The sequence below is a fragment of the Eptatretus burgeri genome, chromosome 16 (assembly GCF_056783735.1).
Source record: "Eptatretus burgeri isolate ZD-2024b chromosome 16, Ebu_testis_v1, whole genome shotgun sequence".
Taxonomy (NCBI): Eukaryota; Metazoa; Chordata; class Myxini; order Myxiniformes; family Myxinidae; genus Eptatretus; species Eptatretus burgeri.
The window spans coordinates 20,713,150-20,738,385 of record NC_140976.1 but is presented as its reverse complement, the minus strand read 5'-3'; the positions used below and the strand labels follow the sequence as shown (position 1 = coordinate 20,738,385).

Genomic DNA, 25,236 nt, shown 5'->3' with positions numbered 1-25,236 from the left:
TCACCGCCCCCCTAACATTTTGGTTTTTTTTCAGGGTGAAACTTCAAGGTCGATGAGGGAGGGGTAAATGTTGTCCGATTGGAAAAAAAAAAGTTCACCAGGAGAGTTTTCTCAACTATTCCAATGAATCCCGGGGGTTGAGCTCAGAAAATCCGAAGTTGAGGAATAAGGACCACCCTCGTATATCCATGTTTACGTAAATACGTATATATCAAACGCACCTCCTGACTGTTATAGTGAGCTTTGCCACTGATTATGTCTCGCATGGTAAAACTGCATAATATGCAAAGAACAACTGTCTGTCTTCCACTCAGACGATTTTTCCCACTAATGCAAGCCATTCAACCAGAAGGCACATGACCTGATTGGCTTGTAAGTCGAAACATGTGGTGTGTGACGAACCTTCCGTCGATCTTCATTGGACATAGTCCTACACCAAAGTGTCACCTCCAACGCAGAGGCCTCGGCCTGGCGACTCTGTCAAACAGACAAAGATTACATGGTCAACATCAGTTAAACATCAAACAGAGCCGTCTATCCAGATTTCGGGCTTATTTGCCCTCGTCTGGATGGCATACAGATAAATATCTAACCAATGATGACCACATTCGTCATTTATACATCAGCCGCACATCCTGACTGTTTTGGTGGGCATCATCACGGATAATGTCTCACACGGCAAAACCGCATGGTAAAACCATAAAATGTAGCATGCAATAGCCTTGTCGTGGTTCTTGTGGAGTTTCCTGAGGTCTTGGAACAGTTGCATCTGGAGCTCCACAAGAACCACCCAAAGGCTATTGCATGCTACCTTTTATGGTTTTACCATGCGGTTTTACCGTGTGAGACATAATGCTACCTTTTGTGCGAGAAGTAGCCCAAAGGATTGGCAGGATTTTGAGACTGGTCAGTGTGAGGGTTAATTATCAACCGGTATACACCTTGAGATGAGCACTGACCAACATCAAGGACAGAACTCAAAAGAATGACCGCACAAATGTGATACACACCATTCCATGTGACTGTGGTACAGAATACATAGGAGAGATGGGAAGAACCTTAAGCCAGTGCATTAAAGAACATCAGAAGACCTTCAATTACAATCACCCAGAAAGGTCCGCAATCACCAAGCACGAGTTAAGGGTGGGCCATGTTCCCCTATCGGACAATGTGAACATGCTGGCAGCATCCCTGAACCATGCTCGGAGGCGAATATTGGAAACATGGCACAACAGGCAAACAAGGTCACTTCTGACAGAGTTGACTGTGGTGTTATCATAGGCTTCCGGTTCCCTCATTTACAAATACACCAGAGAGGAACCGATGGTGGAAGGAGGACAGAGGCAAAGTGGGATATAATCAACGAGGACAGCAAAGGCATTGCACGACTTGGAGAGATGCAACACAAGCTTGTCACGGGTTAAAGGTCACGAGGTCTCACAATACAGCTTTGTAATTGGTTGATGGAACAGGCCCACCCCATCCCCCAGGAAATTCTGGGGGGAGATAAACAAGGAAATTGTTCTTGATAAAAGCTAGTGGAGGCCTGGTGCATGTAGGGTTGCTGGCCGAAATGTCTTTGTATAAAACTATCGGTTGGAGAATGAAGAAATTGATTTTTTTGGACATGTATATGTGTGTGTGTGTATATATATATATATATATATATATATATATATATATATATATATATATATATATATATATATATATATATATATATATATATATATATATATATATATATATATACATATACATATATGAAAAGCGAATACCCTCCGACATCTCTCACCTGTGAATGGAGGGACTAACCAATTTACTCTCACCTAATCAATTAAACCCAGGTGGCTGGGATTATATAAATATATCGACTCCTCCCATGCTCTTCTCGCTGAAGAAGTTTCATAAAGCAACCATGAAAGGCTACCCAAGGTAAGCCCTTTGATGTTTCCAATCCTCCCCAAAGTTCCTTCATTGCTGTTAGGATGTTCACAAATAGTACACACATGAGAATCCCAATACCACACACCCCTCAGCTGCCGGACCGGTTTCATCGCTTGTTGGCAAATCATCAGCAACAGCGCAGACAGAAAGGCATTCCAATGAAGCTCACATACATGTACCACATGTAAACGTCAAAAGCAGTTCGCATTTTTATGAAAAATGAACACCCACCTACATCTCTCACCTGTGAATGGAGGAAATAACCAATTATGTCTCACCTTTTCAAATAAACCTAGGTGGCTAGGATTATATAAATATATCGACTCCCATTCTCTTCTAGCTGAAGAAGCTGCATAAAATCGACTAAGAGCCAGGGCAGGAATTTTGAATTTGGCCATTAATGCCAGCAATAATTTGTCTACTCTTCATGAATGACACTGTGGGATCTTTAAAGCCCACCAACTAATGCCAGAAGACAGGACACACAGTTTAACATCCATCTGAGGGACTGCATACACATTGATAGATCACACCGCCTGTGAAACACTGGGATGACAGTTTACAGCTGAGCCGAGATATGAACCCAGGCTAGACAGGTTAGAGGCTCCCTTCCCCTTCCCTCCCCCCCCCCCACCTATTCACTAACTTTGCATATTTTACATCCACAATCTTTTGTTCCTCCTGTCCTTGCTTCGCTTCACAATTTTACAACAAAAAGTGAATTAAAGATCGACGAGTAGCTGACGTTAGCAAGGCTGTTAATGTCCCATTTTATCCTGCATGACCATTCAGAAACTGCACAATTTCTGATTTTTAGGCAGAACAAAAGTCTGTAATACTGCGTCTTCATTTATTAGCTTTGCCAATTGCATTACATTTCTTTATCTGTCCGACTTCATGTATTGTGTATTTTTTACATGTCTTGGAAATTGAAGCTATAAAAAATGTTGCCAAGTGGCATAATTGTTAGAACATCTGCTCTTCATCTGGAAGGTTGCATCAGTTTGAACCCTGATCATAGCAAAGACTTTAAAAATGGTATGTGCTACTCCCTTGCTTGATGCTCAGAATTTACAAAGTACAAGTATGGACAAACAACCATAGTTTGGCAATCATAGCATAGGATTTGATGTGCCTTATGGCTTCCTTCTCCATAGTTCCTTGCAAGGAAACGTATACAAATCTACAGTACTGTTTAAAAGTTTGGGTTGTTTTCACCTTTGTGATGCGATTCCCGATTAAACATTTGTGGGAAGTTAGAAGTGTGCAATATAGGTAGATAATAATTCAAATTTCTGTGAAATTCAATTTAATATCACATGTCACTTGGAAGTATATAAAATTAATTCGGAAATTGAAAAAGTTAAATTTTTGCTTTACATATTCTATTATCATGTGCAAGTAATATCCACTTACCACAAAGAGAATATGCAGCAAACAGTTTATAGATTTTTATATAGTAAGTAATTGAAGTAATCAACACCAGTTACATTAATGCGAATTACAAGAAACCACAATAAAAGCAGCAAATTAGTGAATGTGTGAAATTAGTTTTCATCAACTTGGTCCCTAGCTTGAAAGTATTTGAGTGGATTAAAAATGGTGCTAAGGAAGTAATTTTCAACAGAACGGCGTGTGAAGATCCAAACTCTACGAGAACAAGGGCACACGATGGATAAAATAGCACAAAAGCTGAAGATATCCTCCAATGGTTTGAGATACACTTTGCAACCCTTAAAAAATTGACTTTGTACAAGACAAGAAAACACCAGGAAGACACAGAAGAACCTCCCCAGGGCAAGACAAGCACTTGAAGTTGCTCAGCTTATGCGATAGAAGAAGATGAAGTCATCAGCTGCCAAATGAAATGAGAGCAGGCCTGAAAATTAACATCTCGTCCAGTACTGTGCACAGAAGGCTGATTATAGCAGGTATCCATGACAGAGTTCCAGCAAAGAAACAATTGCTGAGACAACAGAATATGGTAAAAATGTCTGAAATTTGCAAGGCATCACCATGATTGGGTGACTAAACAATTGAATCAGGTACTCTGGTTTGACGAATCGAAGTTTGAACTTTTTGGATGTAAGACGCCAGTTCGTACGCCGATGACCTGGAGAATGTTATGACACGCAATGTTTGTAGCCCACTGTTAAACTCGGGGCTGGCTCTTTGACTGTCTGTCGTTGAATCTCAGTTTTTATTGGAGGAAAACTTGTTAAAACCGATGGGATGCTAACAAAAGAGAACTACAAGCAGATACTGCAGCACCAGGCAGTTCCAAGTAGAAATAGTTTCATCGGAAGAGGATTCATTTTCCAACAAGATAACGATCCTAAATACACTTCCAATGATGTAAAACCATATTTGGAGCTTCTCATGGGTTACAGCTGGTGTGTGCTCCAAGTGTTAGAATAGCCTTCCTAGAGTCAGGAATCAAATCCCATTGAAGCCATATGGAATTACCTGGAAACATAGAAGAATAAGAGAAAGAGCAATCAGAAATTATAGACCCTTGCCAGGACTTGTCTTGTGTGGTTTTTGTTTAGTTTTGTGTAGTGTATTTTGTGTGGTGTTTGTGTACTGGTGTGTTACATAATTAATAATAGACATAACTAGAACTGCCACTTTATAACTGCTGGCAGTGATGACCGGGTATCAAGACGTCCTGCTTTGATGCATCCCCCTTTGATCGGACATCTGACCCTGACCCATGATGTTTATTATTATTAAATTTAATTCAGAATGGGATTTAAGAATATTCTATTCAAATCAAGTGGAAGAGTACTGCATTGGAGTCATCCGAAGGAATCCAAACAAGCAAAAAGCAAAAATGAAGGTCATCAGGAGGAACCTGGATAGGATTTGGTTTTCAGCTGCTACTCCTCTACACTCAAACAGATCCATGCACAGCCAAGTGAGCCTTATTCCAAAAAAAAAGAACCCATATTCAAAATTTAAAATAATTCTGACTGCCAAACCATGTGTCCAATCAGGTTGAAATTTAAAACATATATTCTTCATCACTACTAGATCCTAATTGTGAGGTTTCACGTCGATTGATGAACCAGTTCAAAAGAAGGAATTTTAAAAAGATTTATGTTCAATCCAATGTGGCTGCTAGACCATGCGACCTATCAATTATTTGTGAACACCCTGGTATCCCCAAGACTTGGGGAACATGTGTGTGGAGTTTCCTCTCGATCTGTCCAGCCTTTCTGGGGAAGATGTTTGAAGGTTTGTGGGTAAATCCAAGATGGCTGCCAAACTGTGACTTATCATGTCATATGTGGGAATGTTTTGTTACTCATGGATAGGTGGTCATAGCTGTAAAGTTTCACCTTGATTTGTTCAGCCATTTCAGCGAAGATTTTTGAAAGTTTGTTAAAAAAAAAAAGGCTGCTGAACCAAGTGACAGATGACATCATCAAGTTTTTTTTTTTTCTTCTGTAAAACAATTTATCCCAAGATTACCCTCAAATTTTTTCATACTGATCGGATGTAGCATTGTACGTATGCAGTTATGATGTCATAATGAAGGAAATGATGACATCATACAAAAATCATATTTATTCCCCATGCAGAGTACTTGCCATGTGCCAAGTTCCAGTTTTTTTCAATGTTGCAGTTTCGAAGATATCGAGGTCCAAAGTTTTTCCTTTTTTCCAACCACGTGACCTATAACCTCATAGTTATCATTAAAACATTCTACATGAGCAGTCGCTCCTCTCGTGAAAATTTGCGTCAATCAGCCAAGCGGTTGCAGAGAAAAAACATACTCATGTTCTTTGCAAACAAACAAACATACAAACGGACCCAAATGCAATACCCTCTCCTCTGGCGAGGGTAACAAGAGGAACCCAACTTACCTTTTTTTGTTTTTGTATACATAGTCGAGGCTCGTGGAAGAGCTAGTACACTGAACAATTCAGGACGTAACAGATAAAGACAGGACGCAAACACACATGCATGGGATGGACAAGATTGATACAGAGGATGCATGGGGTGGTAAAGATGAATACAAAAAGAAACTCCAAGGAAGGAAAACTGGAAATTAAACAGAGGAGAGATTTGGGTGGAGTTAATGATGGTAGAAAAGATCATGGTTTTGGATTGGGGACGATCTGAGATTGTGGAAAAGACCGCTGTCTTGAAGACTTGGAGGGAAGCATGACATTGAAGGGGATGTGGAAGTTAATTCCACAGGCAGGAAAAAAAGAAGAACAAATTAGGGGACGTAAGCAGTGATCCTGAAGTTAGGTAGTTTCACCAGAAGGGGGTTAATGGTGAACCATGTGAACCCTGCAGAAACTTTGTCGGGGGGTGGGACAAAGCAAGGAAAGAGTAGAAGGTGCAAGACCAGAAAGGGGGTGGGAGAAGACAGAGAGACCGACCTGTCTGCGAAGGCAAAGTGATAAGCCCATAGACTCAGCTTCATCGCGGCAGATTCCAATAATCTTAAAGGCCATGTTTTCCACAGCATCAAGCTGAGCAAGACTTGAAGCAGGGGAGCCGTCCCAGAAGGGAAAGCAGTTCTGCATCAAGCTACAGATGAAGGACTTGTCGGTGGATAGGAGTTCAGGTGTGCCAAGGAAGGACTTTGCATGATGGAGGATATCTAGTCAGTGGCTGGCTTTGGAGGCCAACTTTTGATTGTGGTTTTCCCAAAAAAGATCATGACTGATAGTGAGACCCAGGAGTTTGAATGATTGAGCTTCCTCAAAGGATTGTTAAGTAAGTAGATAGGAAGGTTTTCCAGGTGGTCCTTTCAGAAAGAGATGTTGAGAGTGAGATTTGTCAGAATTGAAAGATATTCCAAGCATTTTCTCAGCTTGTGATTTTTTTTTAAAGGTCTGAAGAGAGGAATGAAGCTGTAGCCTGCTTGTCTGAAGGATTAAGGATGTCACGGCACAAGGTGCAGTCATCAGCAAATAGATAAAGTGGATCTTCCAGAGATTGGAGAGATCATTAGTGAATATCAAGAATAGGACTGGGCCCAGAACACTGCCTTGGGGCACTCTATCATTGACAATGAGAGGATATGAAAGGATTCCATTGAGTGTCATACGTTGGCTATAAGACTAGAGGAAATCAGTTACCCATATGTGGGAGTTAGCCTTGGATGCCATAGGCAGAGAGTTTGTAGAGCAAGGCAGGTTATCAGACTATCAAAAGCACAACATATGTCCAGAGAGACGGCCCTGATCTCATGTCTGATGTTGAGGGCCTCCATCCATTGTTGGGTGAGTCGGAGCAGCATGTCCAAGGTGGAGAGACCTGGTCTGAAACCCAATTGGTGATCTGAGATGAGGTTGTTGGAGAAAAGTAAGGATTTCATATCAACTGTAATGATGGATTCCATGACCTTGCTGATATTATTGGAAGTATACTGATAGTTATATAGTTAGGGGGATCAGTTTTTTCAACTTTTTATCTCGGCCACTGAAGGTGGATGGAGGTTATGTTTTCACTCCTGGCTGTATGTCTGTCTGTCTGTATGTACAGTGGGGAGAACAAGTATTTGATACACTGCTGATTTTGCAGGTTTTCCCACTTACAAAGCACGTAGAGGTCTGTAATTTTTTATCATAGGTACACTACAACTGTGAAAGATGGAATCTAAAACAAAAATCCTGAAAATCACATTGTATGATTTTTAAATAATTAATTTGCATTTTATTGCATGAAATAAGTATTTGATCATCGACCAACCAGTAAGAATTCCGGCTCTCACAGACCTGTTAGTTTTGTCTTTAAGAAGCCCTCCCATTCTCCACTCATTACCTGTATTAACTGCACCTGTTTGAACTCGTTATCTGCATAAAAGACAGCTGTCCACACTCAATCAATCAGCCTCCAACCTCTCCACAATGGGCAAGACCAGAGAGCTGTCTAAGGACATCAGGGACAAAATTGTAGACTAGCACAAGGCTGGGATGGGCTACAGGACAATAGGCAAGCAGCTTTGTGAGAAGGCAACAACTGTTGGCGCAATTATTAGAAAATGAAAGAAGTTCAAGATAACAGTCAATCTCCCTCGGTCTGGGGCTCCATGCAAGATCTCACCTCGTGGAGCCTCGATGATCATGAGAAAGGTGAGGGATCAGCCCAGAACTACACGGCAGGACCTGATCAATGACCTGAAGAGAGCTGGGACCACAGTATCAAAGAAAACCATAAGTAACACACTACGCCATCATGGATTAAAATCCTGCAGCGCACGCAAGGTCCCTTTGCTCAAGCCAGCGAATGTCCAGGCCCATCTGAAGTTTGCCAATGACTATCTGGATGATCCAGAGGAGGAATGGGAGAAGGTCATGTGGTCTGATGAGACCAAAATAGAGCTTTTTGGTTTAAACTCCACTCGCCGTGTTTGGAGGAAGAAGAAGGATGAGTACAACCCCAAGAACACCATCCCAACCGTGAAGCATTGAGGTGGAAACATCATTCTTTGGGGATGCTTCTCTGCAAAGAGGACAGGACGACTGCACCGTATTGAGGGGAGGATGGATGGGGCCATGTATCGTGAGATCTTGGCCAACAATCTCCTTCCCTCAACAAGAGCATTGAAGATGGGGCGTGGCTGGGTCTTCCAACATGACAACGACCCGAAACACACAACCAGGGCAACTAAGGAGTGGCTCCGTAAGAAGCATCTCAAGGTCCTGGAGTGGCCAAGCCAGTCTCCAGACCTGAACCCAATAGAAAATCTTTGGAGTGTACCTATGAGTGTAAAAAAAGTGTACCTATGATAAAAATTACAGACCTCTACGTGCTTTGTAAGTGGGAAAACCTGCATTATCGGCAGTGTATCAAATACTTGTTCTCCCCACTGTATGTCTGTCTGTTTGTTTGTCTCTGAACATGATACTGTATCTAAAAAAGTTGTGAATGGATTCGGACAGAATTTAGTGGAGAGGTTAGGTGTGTGATAAGGACAAAATGCTTAAATTTTGTTGAATACCCAGATGCAGATACTATAATTCTTTAAGTGATTGTTCACCATTAAGAGATAGGGCCAAAAATGACAAATAGTACGATATCTCAAAATGCTATGAATGGATTCGGACACATATTGGTGGTTAGATTGGGTGGTTGACAAGGACGAATAGATTCGATTTTGGTGAAGATCTGAATTTGGATCAGGATAGGAGAGTTTAATTTTTTTTTTAAGTGATTCTTCACATTGGGAGATGGGGCTGAAAATGATATATAGCATGATATTTCAAAACGTTATGGACGAGTTATGACAACACATTGTGGATGAGTTGATTCGGTGACAAGAATAAGCCGATTAAATTTTGGTTAAAGTCTGGATCCAGATCCGGCCTATCATTGGGATGCAAACAAACTGTAAACTCTTCAGCCTGACGAAGGTGTGCACTCTACTGAGTGGTGTTCTAGTTTGTGGTGCAACAGTGATGTTTGTGGATTTCCAAGCAGAAGGAAGATGACCTGTGGTAAATGCAGGGTGAAAAGGTCAGAGAGAGGATGTGCAAAGTAGCAGAGTTGGTGTTTAGGACACGTGAGCTGATGCCATCCAGTCCAGTAGCGGAGTCAGAGTTGAGGGTTGAAATAACTTTCTCCACCTTCTCAGGTGCAAAAGACACAAAGGCCAAAAGGATTACAGGGGCATTGGGCACGACAGAGAAGGACAGGTACCAAGAGTGAAGGGTTAGGCACACAAGATTTGGAAGCAAACAGAGAATTGAGGTATTCAGCCTTATCATGAGCGGAGTTGGCTGTGGTGCCTTTTGAAGAGAGAGATGGGATGGAAGGGGAGCATACTCCAGAGACAGACTTAACAAGTAACCACCAGGTTTTAGAGGAGGGAGACAAGTTGTTTTCCGGCTCTCCTGAGAGTGGACACACACTTGTTGCGGAATTTTTGGAATGCACTGATATTGCCTTCAGTCGAAGCCTGCTGTTAGCTTAGCAGTTATGGTGCTGGCTTGGGATCCTATGGTCTTGAGTTCGAACCCCGTTGGTTACTGAATTAACACCAGGGCGTTGACTCAGCCTGTCATCCTTATGAGGTCGGCAAAATGAGTACCAGTGTACTGGTAATAGGGGCTTTGCATCAGCGGCATAGCCATGCCCCTAACCAATGATGCAACCAGCAGCCAAAAAGGCTACACACGAAAAGGGGGGATGATTCAGTTCAGGATGAGAAGGCAAGTTATTTCAGAGAAACTGCCTCTGCAGGATTCAGTGTACCATGGACGAGAAGAAGGGTCATATAATTGAATATGAGATATGATGAATCTGTGCATGAGAAAGAGCAGGTTTCTGTGGAAGAATTCCCAGGCTGAGTTAACAGCAAGGGCAGTAGATATGGGAAACCAGTCCTGAAGAGATGGCTGCTTGCAGTCCCTGTCAATCTTCTTGATATAAATGCTAGACTTGCCAGCATTGATGCAGCTCTCTGAGAATAGCCAGTGAGATGTCGACTTTCAAAAGCATATGATCATATGAACCAATTGGAGCAGAGGAAGAGCAGGAGACATTTGTGGGAAAGTTGGTTATCACCAAGTCCAGAAGGGAGGATTTGCCATTGGGAGAAATCTGGCTTGAAAGTTCACAGATTAAGTCAGTCCCATGGAGATACAGCAGTCCTTTAATGAAGTGCTATGGCTGGTGGGAGAGGAACCAACACTCAGCCAAGTTGCATGGAGACAATTGAAATCACCACATATGAGGATGAGAGAGTTGGGATTCCAGGGATTCCAAAATTCTCCTGACTTGGACCAACATCGTAATGAGCCGAATACAATATGTTCTCACCACTTACAGTCATCCATCCATCCATTGGGACCAAACTATGTGCAGAGTGTTGGTGCTGCCGAAGCAGTCTCCTTGGCTATTGGGCACAATCCTGGACGGGTCGCCACTCTGACACAGTACAGTAAGGACTTTGTATGATGGAGGATATCTTGTCAGTGGCTGGCTTTGGAGGCCAACTTTTGGACGCCAATTTGCTGCCACAAGGATACACAGCAAACTGGCACTCATTATGCTGACCTCAGAAAGATGACAGGCAGAGTCAACCCCACCTCGTATTAATTCAACAGCTGAGCGGGATTTGAACTCAAGACCCGAGGATCCAAAGCCCACCACCCTAAAGTCATCGTCAGTGTGGCATCAACTGCCAGCACACACACACACACACACACACACACACACACACACACACACACACACACACACACACACACACACACACTTGTTTTTTTTAGCCCCTATTTTTTACTCTCATAGCTAGAGTTTATCTTCTCAACAGTAATAGTATCAAGGCCAAACTTCCCCCTCAGCCAAGTCCACAAGAAGGTTGGATAAATTGTAGTAATTATATACGAGTAGTATGGACCCAATTCCAATGTGAAAGTCCGTTAATTGTGACAAAGGCTTGTACTGTATATTGCACGGCCATTGGATCTTTGCTTGCAGCTACATTTAGCCCATAAACTTTTTTATTAACAAAGTTAGTTGCCTTTATATTTAAAGTCCTGAAAAATGAGTAAGCTCAACAGAAAATTAAAGATGTATCGCTCAAGTGTTTCTCTGTACAGTAACTCAGGCTTGGATGCACGTGAGTGCTTGAATTTTTTTTGAAAGAACACTTTAAAGACAAACGATCGGCACCTAACCAGACTTGGCAGCATGATGGTTAGAGCAGTGTTTCTCAAGGTGGGGCGTGGCAATATTTTGGTGGGGCATGAGGATTCAGAATTAATGAATCAATATATGATCGCTTTCATAGCTTTGCTATGAGTTCTCTTCTTGGATGATTCAGCCATTTCTGGTGGATTTATCTCAAGTACCAGAGCAATACCAAGAGGAGTTGTGCGAGTTGCAACAAGATGAGTCTGTGAAAACTCTTTTCAAGATCAAAGGAACCATGATGTGGCTGTCTGAGGAGAGCGAAAAGAAATACCCAAACTCGACTACTTTGGCAAGGGAAGTATTGATAAATTTTCCATCATCTTATTTAGTCGAATGTGGATTTAGTGTTGTTACCGATTTGCTGAAAGCTCAGAGAAATCGACTGGAAATCACGAAACGTGGTGATTTAAGGCTGAAACGGACAAAATTGGTTCCTCGAATCAAACAAATCTGCAGCCAGCGTCAAGGGCAGGGCTCCCATTGAAGTGAGTAGCAATTGAATAAAATTTGCAATAATGTTTTAATAAAGCCTTTTGAAAACACATGTAGTATATGCTGTAGTGTCTCCAATAATGGTGAGGAGTACGATTTTTTTTGAAAATCAAAGTGGGGCGTGGGACAAAAAAGGTTGAGAAACACTGTGTTAGAGTGTCCGCTCGAGTCTTAGAGGTTGGTGGTTTGAACCCTGACTGAGTCATACCAAATATTTTTTAAATGGTAGGTGCTGCTTCCTTGTTCGACGCAGCATTTAAAAAGGATAGAGCGCAAACAAACAGCCATATGTTGGCAACCACTGTACAGGCTTGATGGGCCGAATGGCCTCCTTCTACATTGAAAATTCCTTGCAAGGGAACCCATGGTAACGATGTAAAAGGTAAACTGAACCCAAAAGCATCACTTAGTTTATCATAATTGAACCTTCATGGCATTTGGGTTTTTTTTTTGAAGGAAATTCATCTCAACATCGAATGATTGACATGATTTTGGCCACATTTGTGAATCTTACCCTTTGGAAATATTTGTGCAACACAGATTCATCAGTGGAAGTAGTTGTAAACCCGACATTAAATCGTCCCTTAGATAACTCGACCAGCATTTAATTCTTGCAGTTGTAACTTCTGTAATTGAAAATTCCAAAAATAGTGCAACATTTGTCCAACAACAACAAAAAATTTCCATTCCCATTTTGCTCCAGACGATTCAGCAGGAAGAGGAGGAGGAGGACTTGGAAGATCATCTATGCTTAGAACAGTCTAGACAATATTCCTTCATTCACATTTGTAGGGTTTTAATCACAATTATTCTGACAGCAGCTTGGCATGATAAAAATTATGTAAAAATGCCCTTTGCAGATTTTTGAAGCCATCAACAGAGAAGAAACTTGCACTTGTTGAGCAATATTGTACAGATGGGGACACTATCTGGGCCTGACAGTAAAAGGAGTGGGAGGTGGAAAGGGGGAATAGTGAAGCAACATTTCATCCAACGCTTCGTCTAACGACCTTGCTGTAGATCAATGCTGCCTCACCCGACGAATCTTCCTGCAGCAGAACGCGCCTGACACGTGCATTCGTCGCAATTAAGTGGCTGCGTTTTCATGCATTATTAAGCCTGTTTTTCCTCCCACATCCATTGCAGAGCTGCAGTACTAACAGTACACTTCAACACAAGGCCTCACCATGCAATTCCTCACTACTGTGCCTATCCCAATAGTGTCACTTTATCTGTCTGCACAAACTATTTTACTTCCTCATATCACACTATATTTACTCATAAAACCGTTGGTGAAAAGTACATCCAAGTTTTTAGATGGACTTACATGGCCGGTGTTAAACATGTCCGTGAAAATAGTTTCCATGTCCGTGAACAGTGTCCATCTGGTGTTGGAGACGATAGTTACCATGTTGTTGGCTGTAAGGGTGTTAGGTCCCTGACCCTTTTACGTATCGACACTATTTCAAAGGCCCTGTATAGTTTGCACATCACTTGGTTGTGGCTTATCGCCTCCTTTAAATGTCCTGTAACACAATGAAGGAAGGGCTGTGCATAATGTTAATATTTGTAGAAGTAGCAGGGAAACACAGAAATTCCGTGTAATGTAAAACTACCCCAAGTCCTCAACACTCCCCCACTCATCCATCTAACTCCGAGTCCTCAATTTCCCCCACCCTGCACACCACAGTCCTCAAAACTCCCTCAAAGCCTCAACTCCCCCTCTCCCAATTCACTGCCTCACCCCCAACTCTCTGTCCTCTCTTCCACCTTTATTCCCATTATTATCAGCATTGCACAAGGATACACAAAGAATTTTGGTGCAGGAGGAGGCCATTTGACCCATCATTTCATTATTTTTTTATTGTCCACGTGAAACAGGGAAAAAATTTTATCCACTGTAGTCTCGTAGGAAGAGGGGGGTATCATGCACCCCCCGGAAATATACTTCTAATCGGTGTTTTTAGATTGGAAAAATTGTAGAAAATGATGAGCTATGTTAAAAAGTTGTCAAAATCTCCCACGTATCATTTTTATGCAAATTAGTGCCCCCATTATCGAAAAATGTAGTTTCACTATATCTCAGCCAATATTGCAGATAACTGAACAAATAAGGTGTCGAGATCCATGTTTTGGGGGTCAAATATCATAATTAAACTATTCCTGAAGTGGCCACATGTATCTCTGGCATGCTATTATGCAAATTAGTCCTGCCATTGCTGCCATTTCCTATTTTCGTAAATGTATTCAATACCTCCGTTAAGAGTTCTGCATCTTCGTTGATGCCAACTGATTTTGCTGGGTATTCAACCTCCAAACCAACAAGGTAAGAAGTTAACTCAGCTACACACACACACACACACACACACACACACACACACACACACACACACACACACACACACACACACACACACACACACACGTGGATGTCAGTTTCTGCATGGAACCAGAAACAGGCAGCATCACAGCTGAGCTAGCTAGCACCATGTTAGCTATAACTAGCCTCTTAAAATCCACATAGGGTGCTAGCTTAATTGTTGTTATCACTGCTTGTATCCCAAAAACATTTGTGAGCATCAAACATTAGGCCACTGTAGAACATGATGGTTGCACTCAGAACGTCTGTTATCAGATTTAGAAGTCCAGATTTCATAAACAGGGCGCCTTTAACATTAATGGTGATTTATCATTCATTTCTCTAACAGTGGTGGTAGAAGTAGACATTAAGCCGGCATGCCCAAAAGAAAACGGAGTGTAGATCCTGCAGCTCACAAATGCTCTCCACCTGCATGCATCCTTCATGTGCCATCCATGTCTGATCATGGTCATTTTACACCCCTCACTAAAATCAAAGGAACTGCTACAGAAAAACTACAACAGCTTCAGAAGATCCAGGATCGATGTCTCCACCAATCACACGAGTCCCCATATCATATGCAATCAGTGTGTGACCAGATCCCTACAACTCTCTCCAGTGACCTGGAAAGTGTTGGGTATCACCGCAACTGTTATCGGTGCTTTACTGGCAACCTTCAGCTTCTGGGAGATGATACAGAACCAGAACCATCAACCTCACAGCGGCATCACTCTCCTCGTAATCAGGGGGTTCTGCTGGACCCATCTTTCCACCAGAGTGCATTTTCTGTGACAAAGTTGAGATCAAAGATGGTCATCGCAAAACTGAGAGACCTGTATACTTCACATCTTATAAGAACGAAGAAAATGCATGGGAGCAAATTGAATCACGGGCTGAGAAAATGGGTCTAGTTCGACTTCATAGACAGGTGAAAAGCAAAGACCTCTTTGCTTGTGAGGCCAAACACCATCCGTCATGCTTTAAATCTTTCTGCACAGCATTCGCTAACTACGAGTGCGGGACTTGCAGAGCCGAAGGAGCAAAAGATACTGAGCAGGCTTGCATGTCAGCCGCACATGAAAAGGCATTCGTCTCGGTACTGAAACACATTGAAACTCAGGTCGTCCAACAAAATGAGGTTCTACAGCTATCTTCCTTGTGCTTGCTCTATATCGAAGAACTTAAATCGAAAGGGTACGAGAACTCAAGTTATTGCTCCGAGAAACTACTGAAACGCCTACAGAATGACCCAATCAAGGAGCATATCCACTTCACGAAGGTTGATCATGACAAAGCTGATGCCATTTCTTTATGGCTTGTGTACAGCTCGAATATCACCGTTTCCAATGCTCTTGCACGAGCTTACACTCTCGGAAGCACAGATAAGTACCAAAACGTTGCTCTCCTACTTCGTCAGAATATTCTACAGGCTTTCAAAGAGTCCAAAGACCAACCTTGGCCGCCAACAGCTGACGACATGGAGCTCACTCCTGAAAATATCCTACCCCCCAGACCTTGTCCGGTTCCTCAGCACGGTTATGGCTGGCAAGGAAGACATGGAGACTGAAAAGATGAAGCGTCTGGTATTCTCCATTGGGCAAGACCTGTGCCATGCAGTGTCAGAGGGAAAATGGAAGTTACCAAAACACATTCCACTCTGTGTGACTGTCAGGCACTTGTTCCGAAGCAGGCAGCTCACCATGATATTACACAGGCTTGGCCACTCTGAGAGCTACGATTTCGGCTTAGAGTTGGAAACTGCCCTGGCCCAGGTCCTGGACGAAGTCTCAACCTATCAGACACCCCAAATTGTGACAGGAGAGGGCAACCTCATATTCCACCTGACTGTTTATCTGGAATGGGAAAGAGAAAAAGAGTTCTATTATGATGTTTGACCCTTGTACTACAAAATAAATAAACTGGTTAAAAACACAACAACATCTGTCAAGACACCTAATTTGTTCAGTTATCTGCAATATTGGCTGAGATATAGTGAAACTAGATTTTTCGATAATAGGGGCACTAATTTGCATAAAAATGATACGTGGGACATTTTGACGACTTTTTAACATAGCTCATCATTTTCTACACACTTTTTCCAATCTAGAAACACTGATGAGAAGTATATTTCTGGGGGGTGCATGATACCCCCCTCTTCCTACTAGACTACTGGCATATCAATTCAAAAAGGGTGCATCACATACTTTCCACAGTCACATTAAACATGTGAATTTAATGAGGCACAAATGAAAGTATAAAACGAAAGAAGCACGAAGGTGAACGACAGGAGCATTCCCATGTTGTTCCTGTTCCTATTCGTAAAGAACAATGTTAAAAGTAAATTTAAAAATCACCTTTAGATTCACAATCTCATGATATTTTATCATCTCGTAATTCTTCAGTAAAGATAGCGTTTAAGTAAGCTGAATGATAAAAAATTACAAAAAACATACGAGGCCATTCATTAGGGGAAAAAATAATATACAACTGGAACTTCTCTGACAAAAACCTTCATCATGAAATGGATTTTATGGTACCTGGTCGAGTACTTCAAGAGACACAAATATACACAATAAGCATATGAAATCAGATGATTGTGGTTGTTGCTTTTCCGAATACGAAGTTAAATTTGGAGCTGCCAGGATGGTTTAGAAGTATGCACACATGCCTCTGAGCTGTCTCCCCTGAGTTATAATCCTGAGCCAGCTAGAAACTCTCATCCTGGCATTTCGAAGGCAGGGTGAGGCATCAATGTGTGCATTGTCCCTCAGGTGAATGTTAAGCTGGCTGTCTCATCTGCTGGTGTTAATGGACATTAAAGAGCCAAAGGGTATCCTTCACCAAGAATAAGCGAGTGATCGCCGGCACCATAAGCAAGTTACAAATACCTGCTCTGACTACCACTGGGAGGACAATGGCAAACAACCCAGTGTAATCCTTGCTTTGAGGTTGCTTTGGTACCAACGAACCTACCTTTGGGAAGAGCATCAGAAATATGAAAGTAGTTTATTGACTCGTTACCTCCAGCACCAAAGGTGAACATTGGTTGTGTTTTCACCCCTGTCTGTCTGTCTGTTTGTTTGTCTATCTGTGAACAGGATATTTCAAAAAGTTGTGTACCGATTCACACAAAACTTGGTGAGCATGTTGGGTGTGTGACAAGGACGAATTGATTCAATTTTGGTGAAGATCTGATTCAGTATCTGTATTCGATAATTTTTTTAAAGTGATTCTTCACCATTGAGAGATGAGGCTAAAACCGATGTACAGAATAGCATCATATTTCAAAAAGGTGGATAAGTTTTGACAAAACTTGGTGGATGAGTTGGGTGGGTGACAATAACAAGCCAGTTCGATTTTGGTTCAGGTCCGGATGCACATCCAGCCCATCAGTGGGATACAAAACGTAAACTGTTCAGCCTGGCGGAGGTATGCGCTCTACTAAGTACCGTTCTAGTTTCACTCGAATTTTTTCCAAACATCTAATGCAATATTTTCACAGCCACGTATAACCCCAGACTAATAATGCATTTTCTTTTTCGTTGAACTTTTTGTCTTACAGTAAATCCAAGAGTGTAACCATTTTTGCATGAATTCATGTTTTCTGTGGAATGATTTATTCCGACATTCTCTTAATCTTTTTAACTTTCTTACAGCAGAAATGTGTTTTGACTAGCATTAATGTTACAGTCCTTCCTTGTCTTTAAGGCTTCCAATTGGTGATGATTTTACTCATTAACATTTATTTCTGCTGAAGTGAGAGCTTAAACCTGATGAAAGATTGTTGTAAGGTTTTACAATTCTATGTGTTTGTAACTTCATGTGTTTTTGGGAGATTGTGTCTAACACTGACCTATCCAGGTATAGTTTTGATGCACTAATGTGGCCCCGTGCTGTTAGATCTCATGGGATATCAGACCAGATTACTTTGTCAGAAAGTTTTTCCCCAACCATGGAAGAATAGCCCAGTGACAGCAAACCTCAGCACAGACGTTGGTCTTACTCAGTGTAGTTTTCAGCCAGACAGCTGTAGGTGAGTCCTCTGATACCATTGAAAGAGTGGTTATATCAATTGTTGGCTCTGAAATATTTTGAAGAAGAAATATGTTTACTCACCTCCAACCCTCGTTCACCCCCACCCCATTCCTCCCTCCATGGAGAAACAGCGTGATCATTAACAAATGATGAGCAAAAACAAGAAGGTGACAAAGTTAAAAACAAATCAAAACAAAGCAATGAGATGACCAACTACCGAGAATGCCATTTACAGAAAAAGGTCGTCACAAATCAAGATTTGAGAACATGGCCGCTGATACCATCTGGGTAAGGCCTAAGTCACATTTGCTCTACGGCGAGGATACGGCGGCCGTACGCCCTCGAAATTGACAGAAACGTGCGGTGGCCTCAGGGTGGCCCTACGCCGTTTGGCTATCTTTTACAGGCCGTAGGGGTCACCATGCAATTATAACGCGGAGTTATACCTTTTTTCATTTCTACGTTCGCCGTAGCAATTCGACAAGCTGAAAAATTTTTTTTTTTAAATGAACCCACTCGTGACCGTCCGTCTGGTCGCACGTTCACCTTAGGGCCCCCCTGCGGTCACCTTGCAGGCACCTTGAGGCTACCTTGCGTCTGCCTTGAAAATTCTATGGCCGCCGCAGGGCCCCCTTAAGGTCACCGTGCGACATCAAATCAAGGACCGTACGGCAACCCCACGTTTTCAGTCTCCACAATTTTTAAATAGGCCGTGCGGCTACCCGAAAAATAAAAACATATGTGACTGCTACATTGTGTGACCGTGGAAATACTGCGGCCGCCGTATAATTGCTAGTGACCGTAGATTTTGGAGACCCCACGGCCGCCGTGGCAAATGTGACTTAGGCCTAAGTCTTCAAAGCAGAGCCGCAATTGAGTCACGTGACAATACTCCTGCACAATTCAAGTAGAGAGAGAATAGAGAATGGTATTGGAAATAAGGAAGAACAGCTGGGCCTCAATTTCACAAAGCATAAAGCAGACACGGACCCCAGAGTGGGGTTTAAAAATAAATAAATAAATAAAGGCGCAAATGGAGACAATCCTCTCCCTGATGCATTGTCAGAACATTCAGAGTTTCTTTTGTTGTCCTTGAAAAAGGGAAACTCCTCTTGAATGAAACACCCTGATAGCCTTACACACATATCCTAATAACCCCACACCTTCTGACTTGTGACATCCATTTGAACTGCACATACGGTAATTATTTCCTTCTTAAGCTATTTGGCTCCTCCTGGATCTATAACTCTTGACAGATAACTCTATAACTCTTGACTCTTGACAGATCACTCCACATATTTAAGGTAAATGCTCAGAATGAAAAATTGCTCCACTATTATTTATTTTATTCCTGCTATCCCCTTTTTCTCGTTCATTTGGTGCCCCTGGGTCTTGTCACTTTTTTCCTTGCTGATGTGAATAATATCCCAAGTCTTTTCTTTTTTCTCCTATAAACTTTCAAAGGGATTTTAAGCATTTCAACATACAATGGCACCGCATATTGTTCTACATTCGAACACCGACACCAACACTTCACATAACCTTTCTTCGTGTCATATTCATTCCATAGTGACAGGCTCATGGAGGGGTTCGCACATGATATATGTATGATTATTTAGAGACATGGATTGAATCCGATGCCTCACCATATATTGAATCTATGACCAGACAGCTCAGAATCAAGCATGCTTTCACCAAAATATTCCACTGCACAGGAACTTCACAATGTCTAGGCTCATGGACGAGTGAGGTGACAGTGGGAAGAGTGCAACGCATTGACAGTGGGGCAGTGAGATGGCATGTGGATGCAACAAGGAGATGAACGAACAGGAGGAGAGATTAAGGAAATGTAGCAACCTGCAAGTAGATGGGAAGGGTTAATGAGGATATAGAATATGATCTGAGGTGGGGATGTACTGCCGTCTTGGAGTCCAGGGGAGAAGAGTGGGATTCAACAGAATGAGAACGGAGGTTCCACAAGCGGAGTAAGAAAGGACAAAAGGAGTGGTGAGCAGTGATCCTGGATTTTGAGCGTTTTATAAGGAGATGGTTGCTGGAATTACCAATGCCATTGTGTGGGCTAGGGAGGGCAGGAAGGATGAAAGAGCCGAGGGAGGAAGACTTGAAGAGATGCAGTAGAAAACTACAGCCAGCACCTCGTCGACCGAGAATTAACAGGGTCTATCTGACATTTCATTCAAATTTAGAAGAAGTCCATGTAGAAGGGCAACAGAGGAAACTAAGTAAAATTATTTTATGTAACCTTTATATGTACCTGTTATGTAGCACACGATATGAAAATAAAATGTTATGAGATAGCGGCAATTCCACTTTGAATTTTTGATTTCATTTTTCTCAAACTTTAAAAAAGTGTAGTTGGACCCTGTTAATTCTTGGTCTACGACCTGTCTACGTTGATAGAACATTCAGCCCAGTGTCTTTGCTTCTTTGTAGAAGATGGCAAGCATATAAGAGAGACAGGTGTGAAGCTGGGTTATGAGTCCAAATGTGGGGGAGCAGTATTTCATTGACCATAAATGGCATTGTTGGCTGTGAGAAGTTCAGATTTGCAAAGGAATATCTGACATAGAGGATGCCCTATCTCTGGCAGGTTTGTGAGGCCAGATTTGATATATAGTCTACCTCGGAGAGATTTCAGCTGATGGTGAGGCCAAGAAGTCTAAGAAACTGAACCTCTTGGAGTGGTCTATTGTGTGGGTTCTTTTGATGACCCTTTTGGAGAAGACAGGGTAAGAACTGTGAGATGTACTTGCATTGAAAGACATGTTTCTTGAGTTTGACCAACATCTGTTCCTTTCCAGGTCAGCAGAGAGGAGCGTCGCTGTTTTTGGCCTGTCGGTGGGATGTGGAATTATACTGTTTAATGTCAAAATGTCTGTGAAGAAGAAGAAGAGGCAGAAGAAGAGGGGGTTTTGGATTGTTGAGGTCATTAATGTGAATGAAAAACAGCACTCAGCAAAACACGCTACCTTGAGACACTCCAGCATATCGAGAGAGGAAAAGAGGATTCTGTTGAGAGCTGCATGCTGAATGCATGAATGGAGGAAGGTAGCAAGCCAGCAACAAAGATGGCCTTGCATTCCACAGGCAGAAGGCTTTGCAAGCAGAGAGCAGGGTGTCACACTGTGTCGAATGCCTGAGATGTGTCCAGAGACACAGCCATAACCTCTTGCTTCTGAGAGAAGCTCAGCAGCATATCCAAAGTTGAGTGGGCAGAACAGGAGTACAAACTGATTGTCAGAGATTAGGCCATTTGAGAAAAGGAAAGACGATGTTAACCACGATGATGGATGCCTTGACTTTGTTTACAATCGGAAGCTTACTCGCCTGTTGTTGAGCAGATGATTTTGCTCCCTGTGTATCAGATCGAGTGATGTTGGCAGTCTTCCAAACAAATGGGGGTGACTTTAGGTGAAGGACAGACTGAAAAGACTTGACAGAGGATAACAAAGCAACAGAGCAAGAGCCAAAGGTCATCAGAAATTTCTCTACCTTTTGAATAAGAAGTCACAATGCTTAGAAGGCATAGCAATGGTTTTGAGGGGATTAGGTGTGGCCAGAGAGTGTTGGGGTTAGTATGTGAGCTTTGGAGACAAACAATGGCTTGAGACGTTCAGCCTTGTCTCTGGCAGAGTCTAAGGTGATGCCATTTGAATTGAGGAAGCGAATGGAGGCAAAGCACACACCAGAGACAGATGTAACAATGCGCCACCATGACATTGATGGAGACAGGTTGGATAGTTCAGCCTTAACGTTTCCCAGATGATGTTTTCTGATTCGCCATCTTATCTACAATTGCTTATCTGCTTTTAACTTCTAAATCGTTCGAAGTTTTAATTATTGCATGGAGTTGGTCTCTTTGGTGCTCCCATATAAACGTTTCACTCGTGATGCTGTGATCCCAGGTTAAAATCCCATATACCATGTTAAATTGTCCATGTCTACTCACGTCCTTGCAATTCAAGTAAAAGTATATCGATCTCTCCTGATGTCCTTGCCCTGCAAAGTGATTCCTGTACAAGCTACTCCAAGGAGCCTAAGATCATTTGAGAATTTTTTTTTTATAAAATGCACCAATATATCCATCTTCGCATTTGGCATCCAAAAAAAACGAAGAAAAATGGCAGGTTAGCATCCAGAAATTGTAACTGCAAAGATTTTTATATGCGGAAATCAGTTAAACCTTTAAAACATGATAATCCACCGCAATATGCTTCCTATTTCCAAAGCAGTTTCACCTGTTCGGTGAACTCTCCTCCTGATGTCAGAAAACGGATGTGATTAAAATAGGCTTGTTTCTGCACCTCTAATGAGCACTGCGCGACATCCTGTCAAAAATAATTTGTGAACATCATCAGTGAAACAGATCTTAGATACATTGAGTAATTTTCATCAATGGAACGTATTTTGAGCATATCTTGTGACTTCCAAGGTTGAAACCACGTGCAATATAAACACGTGACGTGACTGTGATCGGTGAAACAGACTCTAAAGATATTTTGAGACCTCAACTCAGGTATTGTGGGGAACACGGTGATGAGTGCAAATCCCATTGCAGAATTTATACTTAATTGCAAGCGTTGTTGGAGACGGTATTCGATAATTCTGCCACATCAAACAGAAAGCCATTGTTCAGAGAAACAATTAATAGCGGTGATTCAAAAGGAAGCACACGCTTGATAATTCTTCACGAATTGTGCTTTTACAACCTACAATCAGTTACCTTGACAGGTACGTGCCGCACAATAGAATTTTGTACTAATGTCACTACAGACTGACCGGAAAGGTCAGCAGATTATTGCTGGCTATAGCGGCTTACTGAATCCAGATGGGAATACAAGATATAGCCAGGAAGCAAACAGTGACATCGTGTTCTTAAGAACTAATCTTCACGATTTAAACTTTTTGACCTATAATTTTTTTAATGATTATCTTCTTATGAGTGAACGGGAGGAGAGAGAATGAAGCAGGATTAACAATGTCTCAGCATAACAATTACTCTTTGAAGTGCTTAATCTGGGTAATTATTCATTTTAGAATTAAGAGGAGATTCAGAGACAATGGACAAATCAACACAGGAAGAACAAAGTGACATTTAGCCAGATGATGTTCCGTAATTGTCCACACACATATGAAGAAGTGTTTGTGTGTGTGTGTGTGTGTGTGTGTGTGTGTGTGTGTGTGTGTGTGTGTGTGTGTGTGTGTGTGTGTGTGTGTGTGTGTGTACACGTATCTGTGTGTACATATGTGGATATGCATGGATGTGTGTGCATATGTTTGTATGTGTGTGGGTGTGAATGCACATGCATCATTTAATTCCAAGTTGCTCTTCCTCGGCTGGAGGTTGGACCTGTCTGTAGCCCCTGACACTGAGCAGTTACTCTGTGTTATAGCATCATTATTATCAGGTATAGTACAGCATTGTTTTGGCAAAGAATGAAGAAATGGCGATTTTAGTTTGGCCAAGGATGTGGCACAAAATAGTCTGTTTTAGAAAAAGTACTGTGGGATGTGTAACCACAATACTTTGCTGGCAGATGGAACAGCCAGTTTAACACCCATTCCAAGTTCAACACACTTTTTGAGAGAAGGTCCTCCCTGCAAATCCATACGTTGACAGCATGTGGTCAGATCGTATTCAGTAAAGAATCAAACCCAGACCATACAACTCAGAAGCATGCAACACACAGGTATCCTGGCACATCTCTACGAGTCATCGTAAAACCTCTGAAGTCATTCCCAAGTTCTTGTATGTATGTGTATATATATATATATATATATATATATATATATATATATATATATATATATATATATATATATATATATACATATATATATATATATATATATATATATATATATATATATATGTATGTATGTGTATATATATGTATGTATGTGTGTATGTATGTGTATATATATGTATGTATGTGTATATATATATATATATATATATATATATATATATATATATATATATATATATGTATGTATGTGTATATATATGTATGTGTGTATATATATGTATGTATGTGTATATATATGTATGTATGTGTATATATATGTATGTGTGTATATATATATGTATGTATGTGTATATATATGTATGTATGTGTATATATATGTATGTATGTGTGTATGTATGTGTATATATATGTATGTATGTGTATATATATGTATGTGTGTATATATATGTATGTATGTGTATATATATGTATGTATGTGTATATATATGTATGTGTGTATATATATATATATATATATATATATATATATATATATATATATATATATATATATATATATATATATATATATATATATATATATATATATATATATATACATAAAAAATTTTTGTCGACACACATATGAAGAAGTGTGTGTGTGTGTGTGTGTGTGTGTGTGTGTGTGTGTGTGTGTGTGTGTGTGTGTGTGTGTGTGTGTGTGTGTGTACACGTATCTGTGTGTGTGCATATTTATACACATATCTGTGTGTGTGTGTGCGCGTGCGCGCACACACACACACACACTTCTTCATATGTGTGTGGACAAAAAAAAAAAAATTATATATATTTATACACATACATAGATACATACAAGAACTTGTGTGCACACACACAGAGAACAGAGACATTAGGCGACCAATATATATAGCGGGGTGTGCTTACACATTATGTAAGCAGACGAACCGTGCTTCCCTATTGTCTTGGGTG

General features: G+C 41.3%; 1 protein-coding gene and 1 pseudogene across 1 annotated transcript in view; both read left to right on the top strand.

Annotated features, from left to right (window-relative positions):
• LOC147010667 (mannosyl-oligosaccharide 1,2-alpha-mannosidase IA-like) overlaps positions 1-25,236 on the top strand; it is a 506,989-nt gene that overhangs the window by 252,262 nt on the left and 229,491 nt on the right. The window lies entirely within an intron of this gene.
• On the top strand, positions 5,198-24,247 carry LOC147010668 (uncharacterized; annotated as a pseudogene).